Source organism: Phoxinus phoxinus (assembly GCF_949152265.1).
Source record: "Phoxinus phoxinus genome assembly, chromosome: 8".
NCBI classification, from domain to species: Eukaryota; Metazoa; Chordata; class Actinopteri; order Cypriniformes; family Leuciscidae; genus Phoxinus; species Phoxinus phoxinus.
In genome coordinates this window covers 13,659,830-13,668,623 of record NC_136883.1, presented here as the reverse complement: position 1 = coordinate 13,668,623, position 8,794 = coordinate 13,659,830, and the positions used below count along the sequence as shown (strand labels likewise).

The window sequence follows — 8,794 nt, the reverse complement described above, 5'->3', positions numbered from 1 at the left end:
AACATCACTGGCGAGACTTTGTGAGGCCTGTTGTACATGCGTACAACTGCACCAGGAATGATGCAACAGGTTACTCACCGTATGAGCTGATGTTCGGCAGGCAGCCGACTCTGCCAGTCGACCTCATACTTGGCCTGAAACCTCCAACTGAGACTCACACAACTCACTCAGAATATGTCCAAAACTTACGCCAGAGACTCAAAGAAAGCTATGCACTGGCTGCAGAGAACTCCAAAAAGTCTGGAGAAAGAAATAAGCACAGATTTGATGCCAAAGTGAAAACTGCTGAATTAGAAGAAGGAGACCGTGTCTTGGTGAAGAATGTCAACGTCCGTGGCAAACACAAGTTAGCCGATAAATGGGAAAGGCCCATTCATATCGTTGTGAAACGGATTGACGGTGGTCCTGTGTATGTAGTCAAGCCAGAAACAGGAAATGGCCCTCGGCGTACACTTCACAGGGACTTACTTTTACCATGTGGATTTCTGCCAATTGAGACTATTCCTGATTCAGTGCCACACCAAAACAAACAAACTCAAATGCGCCTGAGGAGTAGGAAAAAACAAGAGATGGAATGTGAATATTCGGACAGAGAAGAAGAGGATGATGGCTACTATGTGAATGAACCTCCACAGTTCACCACATGGGGACCCTATGTGCAAGAGTTCGAAGTTTTCCCCGTCAGTGGCTCTCAGTCTTCTCTGAACCCCATGGCTCCTGAGTTCAAATCGCCAGAACCCCAGCCGGCCCTTGATCACTCAGTTGCACCTCTTGACACAAATACAGCTGTCCATCAGTCCTCAACCCAAAGTGACCATGTCATCATAGACATTCCAGAAGATGAAATATTGCAAAGCACAGTGGTCACAGACCCGACACCAGTTGACAACACGGACAATGTTCAGAACAGGCTCCCTGTAAACCCTAAAAGGCACTCAGAAGTTACTTGTGGGGAAGAACAAGGCGAGGCCAGACGTTCACACAGAGAAAGACATCCCCCCCCTAAGTTCACTTACGAAGAGCTAGGGAAACCCCTAATCCTTGCCCTTAGTCAGTTTTTTGGGAAGCTCCAAGATATTATACCTGACCATCAGATACCTTGTCAGATTTAACACACATGCAGGGACTCATGTGGTTTAGAGGGGGAGGGTGTAACCCTGTTAATTTTGCCCCAATAAAGTCCTGAAATGACCTTTAATGCAAACACTTAACTAGAGTAAAGTGCAATATCTAGTTCGCCACTAGGTGGCAGTGCACAATGAAACGCTCTTCTTCTGCTGTTTTCTGTCATTCGTTTTTGCCTTAAAAAAAGCCTGGAAAAACGGGAGCCAGAGCAAAAGTAAACATTAAGATTGAAATTGATTTATAAAACGAAATATATCCTCGAGGTTGAACTACATTGAAAATTAGACGACACCTGTTGTAAAACAAAGTTATCTCGGTGAGTGAAAACTATCATTTTGTGTTGATTAGCTTGAAGCTAAAATGGTGAAATGACTAAAAAGGTTTACATTTCAATGTTACAGTGGATTACAGTGGATTAAAACAAAAAAAACAGTCTGGCTATCTACAATAGCAGTGGATGTTACCCCACAGGTACATTTTGTTGTATTCTAATTTTGGTACAATGAAAAATGCATTTTGAAAGGAAATTATTTTGTTTTGAGTCAAGTATGTCAATTTTGAGTTACTATGCTATACTGTACTTTTGGTTGTCCAATTTCATTTCATTGATTTTTATTTTTATTTGTATTATTGAACATATGGACTTTTAAATGATGAGAAGATGGAAAAAGGACATTTAGCTGAACATTAGTTAATTTTCTGCACATTTTTGTGTAGACTGGTTTTTTTTTAGGTTTCTTCTGGTCCCGGATCCCTAGTGTTCTTTCCACCGAAGTTGGATTCTTTTCTGTTCGCCCTGGTGCCTGGTTCTCTGGTCCACTGCCTCAACTAACAGCGCTGCAACGGTTCCATTGGGTGGTTTGATATGGACGCTAAGTATTGAAGGGGTGGTTGGACAGTTAAAATATTTGAGTGCACTCAAGGGTAACTAATTTTCCTTTGAAAGATTTTTTCTTTTTGTTTTGTTTCATGAGATCTCAAAAGTTGTGGTTGATTTGCTAACATGAATGTTACTAATGCTGTGTGAATTGAACCAAATATTGAATTTTGAATAAGAAAATAAGGAAAATAAATTGAATAAGAACTACATTCAAACTTTAATATATTGTTTCGTGCTTCCTTTGGAGTGGAATCTATGAGTCTTTTGACCATATGATTAGTACATAACCAACCTCCTCATCGAATCTAGATTTAGATAACTCCTATAATAGGTTCTTAGCCTGCCTATAAGCAGAACTACGACGGTAGGGTTACATAAAAATGCAGAATGTCTCCTGTGATGGGTAGGTTTAGGGATAGGGGCAGTGTAAGGGGATAGAATATACAGTTTGTACAGTATAAAAACCATTACGCCTATGGAATGTCCTCACAAGGGTAGCAAAACACCCTTGTGTGTGTGTGTGTGTGTGCTTGTTTTTTACACGCCAACAAATTCTGTTAGGGGTATGACACACCGCTGTCATGCAAAGTTTCACACTCTTGAATAACTTTCAAACATAATCTTAATACACGAGTTACTGTACGTATGTCCAAAACACTTGTACAATTCAAAAGACCAAATCAGTAAGAAATAAGGGCACAACATACATTGAAAAGTAACATTTATAATAAATACACAAAATCCATTCAAAATCCAATTGTGAAAGTTTGTAAATTGTGTCTTGTAAGTGATGTTTTTACCACTCAACTAGTGTCCAACTTATTCAGATAGCACTATTTTGTTTGTTGGACTCTTCTTTGAGAGTTGTCAACATTCGGTGTTTATAGGAATAAATGCAAATTAAGAATTTAAGTGATAGTCTTCCTGCCTGAGAGTGTTTGACTAAATTTATATTTCTTTTAGTGCAACTTTACAGCTATCTATGATGTGGGATTACACAAAGCATCAACACAAAAAAGTAAGTTATGCTGTTTTACACTTAATCTGTTACTGAATCACATCAGACTATTGCACTGAGAGGACTGCACATTCATTAAAGTTTGAGGCTGGTAAACAAAGTTCCACACTCTGGTAAACCTGCAGATAAACTAAAAAAATGACGGGTGCAGAAATCACCATGTTAATTTAAGACCCCAAATCACTAAGAAAATAAGTACGCAACACAAACATCGTTTATGATGCATACAGAATATAGAAAACTCAAATGATGAGCAATTTGTAAGTTTGTTACATGTTTGTAAATATGGTTTTGCAAATGACGTTTATTACAACACTAGATTTAGTCATCTTGGTGAGACATTTCTTAGTTTGATGGTCTGTGTTTTGATTTAGGTGAAGACAAAACGATGTAAGTTCATATTCCACACATGCGGAAACGTGTGCGATGAACGCAGGCCTTTCATTTAAGAGGCTTTTTTATATATGGCTGAACTTTCTCTTTTTGACAAAGCAGTATTTCATTACCGGTATATTACATTATATTAAGTTGTTTAACGTCCGCAGAATTGTTTATTTCAATGTCCCGCTTAACATTAAAGATTATATTTTTGTTTTCAATTGGTATCACCATCTTCTTTGACTCAAATAAAAGTTACTATATATGCTAAAAATCTTTGTACTTTTTTTGCTCTTCTGTCAGATTTGTTAGATGAACTGTGCCACACTGTGGTAATGCAAACACATTAAGAATATACAGTTACATGTCCTTGTAAAGACTATGAATAAAATTCAAACATAATAGTTTTACACGATTTATGTTTGCACAAAAGTAAATTCAAGAGGTCAATTTATTACGAAAGAGTGTAGGGCATATAGGAAAAGAGACAACTAGCCATAAAGAATACAGAAATCCTCTCTCCAGGCCTATTGTGAAAGTTTATGTCGATACAGTATGTAAATTATATTTTTGCACTAAAGACTACACTCTGAGTGCGGTCAAACATGTTCATAGGAATAATGAAAACATGAACAAATGCAGCATTTTGGGAATTAAAGGATTAGTTCACTTTTAAAATGAAAATTCTGTCATCATATACTCACCCTTAAGTTGTTTCAAACCTGTATGAATATCTTACCTCTGCTGAACACAAAGGAAGATATTTAGAAGAATGTCAGTAACCAAACAGTTTTTGGTTCCCATTGACTACCATAGTAGGAAAAAAATATACTATGGTAGTCAATGGGAACCAAAAACTGTTTGGTTACTGACATTCTTCTAAATATCTTCCTTTGTGTTCAGCAGAGGAAAGAAATTCATACAGGTTTGAAACAACTTAAGGGTGAGTATATGATGACAGAATTTTCATTTTAAAAGTGAACTAATCCTTTAAATGTCAGTCCTTCTACATGACACTGCTTGAGACTAAACAAATGAAATTACTTTTAGGACATCTTTCTGGTCTATCTACGCAATGGGATCACAAGACATAGTGACCCAACATGAAAAGTGAGTTATGCCGTTTTTCTGTCACCTATTCAACCATTACAATTCTTGTATGAAAAACTTTTCAAACTATTACACTTAAAACTCTGCATTTCACCGCACAGCCATAGATGCATAGTTTTTTTGTGTATGTCTCTAAACAACTATGAAGTAAATTAATTACAGTTGATAAGTAGTAATTTTAGGTGAAAGGGGAGATGTTTCTGTCCACACCAATACTTTGACAACAGTGTTTTAGGCGTCTGTCTTTTAGGTTTGATCCGGAAAACAGACGGTGTGTTTAATTTCTTAATATTTTGTTCTCCTTTTTTTATTTTTTATAAAAACATGCAGTTTTTGTTCACATCATCAGAATAACAAAATGTTTTAGTATATCGTACATTTCAATAGTTAGCTAGAAAATGCAAGTGAACTGTTTATTACTGTGATAATTTACAGTTATATGTGAGACAAGCTCAGTAACATCAGAGTTGAATTGGAACAGTTATTGTCACGCATGTTTAACAGTGCTAGTGTTCTTGGCCTCATCAAATTTCACACAAATCACAACGTTTTCATTGTTGTGTATTTCATTGTTCCAAAGTTCCCTTGTTTCAAAGTTTCATTGTAGCATGTAACAGTTTGGAGACTTTTTTTTTTATTGTATTTTCATGCTACTTTGATTTTGTTTGCACTTTTCCTGACACTGTTTTAGAAACTTTTAACCATGTGAATGCGTGTGTGCCTCTTTTCCATACACTTTAGCAAAACAACTTTTGAAAAACAACTGTTTCCACTAATCTGCTGTAAATTTAGCGAGCTCTAGGTGTTCTCGGCTTCTCTTTGATCAAATAAGACAGTGCTCCCATGAATTTTAGGGTGGGGTGTGGATATAGAATGCGGCACAAGGAACTCCTAAATATTTAATCTAATAAAACATCTATGTAGTGTTTTTAAAAACACTGTAAAACAAAGGTATGAAGACATCTTTCTATCAGAGACCATCTGAATCTATGGTGTAAAACAAAATACAGGTCATTAGTGTACACCAACAAATTACGTTTATCACTTTTGTTTGTTTAAAAAAAAAAAAAAAAAGTTAATCCCACTAAGTGTGATATTTTATGATTACTGAAGGTGTCACATCCTTAGAGCATTACATCCTTGGATGTTTCACACCTACAACCCAGCCTCCTGAATTTGGTATTTAAATAAGATTTAGGATAGTAATTGAAACTCTAGTGTTACAATGGCTACTCCAAAAACTCCTGAAACATCTAGAGTGATGTGTGTAACACCGACAAGAACAGCAACAGATGAACAGGACTAAACAGTTAACAAGCTTAAACAGATGAAGACCTTCACTATCCACGGCTGAAAATTTGTTTGACAAATTTTCTACATGAAGATGAAGATTTTGCGAACCAGGACTTTCTGATGTCTGATGATCGTGTAGGAAGATTTGTGTTTGACAAGGGGCACACACACACACACACACTGGGGATGGCACAACACCCGATGTGTGGTACGTGTCAAAGCTGCAATGAGTCTGACTCTGGAATAGGACAGTCACGTTCATACTCATCAGAATGCTGCAAAATGAGTCTATATTTTCAGTGGAGCGACATACACACCGTTTTCACAACAATAGACAAAGATGTTAAAGTTGAGTTGATTTTAATTTGAGCATTGCTAAATGATCAATTAGTATTTAATCATGGTGATGGGTGTGAATGTGTATTGAATAGGTTTGTGTTACAACAAACCTGAAGATTTTGTTCATTGTACTCTATGATATTGTAATGTATTGAGTTGCTTCGGTTTCTGTTACTTGTCCCCATCTCTGTGTTCCTTGCTATATGTTTAATTGTTTTGTTTAATAAAACTGTGATTGGATCCAATTTCCCTTGTTTCTAAGCATCTCTATGATACTGTTTTATTCAGATTGTGGAATACTGTTTAAAAGGGTTTGTATATTTTAAAAAAATATTAAAAATATTATCGATCTGTGCTGTTATACAACATTGAGTTTTAATTTTACTCAAGACAGTTTAATATGACAATGTCACCTAAATGTCTTTAACTGAACACAGCATCTTAACATTATCATTGGTATAGAAGTTAACAAAGTCTGCACAAAATGAAATTCCATCTACTTTCTAAATGCATGTTATGGGTCTTTTTTGCTAACAATTCACCAGTGCATATGTTTTTTTGTTAGTTTTTCACCTCCTATAGAATCAGGGTCGCAAGTTGTGTAATAGCTACTGTTTTTTCCATTCATCTTCTTCCGCTTATCCGGGGCCGGGTCGCGGGGGCAGCAGTCTAAGCAGAGAGGCCCAGACTTCCCTCTCCCTAGACACTTCCTCCAGCTCTTCCGGGGGGACACTGAGGCGTTCCCAGGCCAGCCGAGACACATAGTCCCTCCAGCGTGTCCTAGGTCTTCCCCGGGGTCTCCTCCCGGTGGGACGTGCCCGGAACACCTTCCCAGGAAGGCGTTCAGGAGGCATCCGAAACAGATGCCCGAGCCACCTCAGCTGACCCCTCTCGATGTGGAGGAGCAGCGACTCTACTCTGAGCTCCTCCCGAGTGACCGAGCTCCTCACCCTATCTCTAAGGGATCGCCCAGCCACTCTGCGGAGAAAGCTCATTTCGGCCGCCTGTATCCGGGATTTTGTTCTTTCGTCATGACCCAAAGCTCATGACCATAGGTGAGAGTAGGAACGTAGATTGACCGGTAAATCGAGAGCTTCGCCTTGCGGCTCAGCTCTTTCTTCACCACGACAGACCGGTACAACGACCGCAATACTGCAGCAGCTGCACCGATCCGTCTGTCAATCTCCCGTTCCATCCTTCCCTCACTCGTGAACAAGACCCCAAGATACTTGAACTCCTCCACTTGAGGCATGAACTCTCCACCAACCTGAAGTGAGCAAGCCACCCTTTTCCGACTGAGGACAATGGCCTCGGATTTGGAGGTGCTGATTCTCATCCCAGCCGCTTCACACTCGGCTGCAAACCGTCCCAGTGCATGCTGAAGGTCCTGGTCTGAAGGGGCCAACACGACAACATCATCCGCAAAGAGACGAAATCGTGTGGTCCCCGAACCTGACACCCTCCGGCCCCTGGCTGCGCCTAGAAATTCTGTCCATAAATATTATGAACAGAACCGGCGACAAAGGGCAGCCCTGCCGAAGTCCAACATGCACTGGGAAGAAGTCTGACTTACTGCCGGCAATGCGAACCAAGCTCCTGCTCCGGTCGTATAGGGACCGGACAGCCCTTAGCAAAGGACCCCGGACCCCATACTCCCGGAGCACCCTCCACAGGCCGCCTCGAGGGACACAGTCGAATGCCTTCTCCAAATCCACAAAGCACATGTGGATTGGTTGGGCAAACTCCCATGAACCCTCCAGCACCCTGTAGAGGGTATAGAGCTGGTCCAGTGTTCCACGGCCGGGACGAAAACCGCACTGTTCCTCCTGAATCCGAATCCGTACAATGAACACCGACCGCCACGCGATGCTGCAGAGACGTGTCAGCCAAGACAGCCCCACAACATCCAGAGACTTGAGGTACTCAGGGCGGATCTCATCCACCCCCGGTGCCTTGCCACCGAGGAGTTTGTTGAGTACCTCGGTGACTTCAGCTTGGGAGATGGACGAGTCAACCTCTGGGTCCTCAGCCTCTGCTTCCTCAATGGAAGACGTGACGGCGGGATTGAGGAGATCCTCGAAGTATTCCTTCCACCTTCCGACGACATCCCCAGTTGAGGTCAACAGCTGCCCACCTCCACTGTAAACAGCATTGGTGGGGCACTGCTTCCCTCTCCTGAGGCGCCGGACGGTTTGCCAGAATCTCTTCGAGGCCAGCCGGTAGTCCTTCTCCATGGCCTCACCGAACTCCTCCCAGGCCCGAGTTTTTGCCTCCACAACCAGCCGGGCTGCACTCCGCTTGGCCTGCCGGTACCCATCAGCTGCCTCAGGAGTCCCACAAGCCAACCAGGCCCGATAGGACTCCTTCTTCAGCTTGACGGCATCCCTTACTTCCGGTGTCCACCATCGGGTTCGGGGATTGCCGCCTCGACAGGCACCAGAGACCTTACGGCCACAGCACCGAGAGGCTGCGTCGACAATGGAGGTGGAGAACATGGTCCACTCGGACTCAATATCTCCCGCCTCCCTCGGGATCTGGTCGAAGCTCTGCCGGAGGTGGGAGTTGAAGATCTCTCTGACAGGAGACTCGGCCAAACGTTCCCAGCAGACCCTTACAGTACGCTTGGGTCTGCCGAGTCCAAGCTGTCCAGC

The 8,794-nt window shown here is 41.3% G+C and overlaps 1 long non-coding RNA gene across 1 annotated transcript; it reads left to right on the top strand.

Moving 5' to 3' along the window:
- The first annotated feature begins 1,255 nt into the window (after nt 1-1,255).
- On the top strand, nt 1,256-2,380 carry LOC307002991. The gene is made up of 3 exons (XR_013798596.1): nt 1,256-1,441; nt 1,527-1,596; nt 1,843-2,380. It is a non-coding gene; the product is annotated as an uncharacterized lncRNA (long non-coding RNA).
- Nucleotides 2,381-8,794: the final 6,414 nt, after the last annotated feature.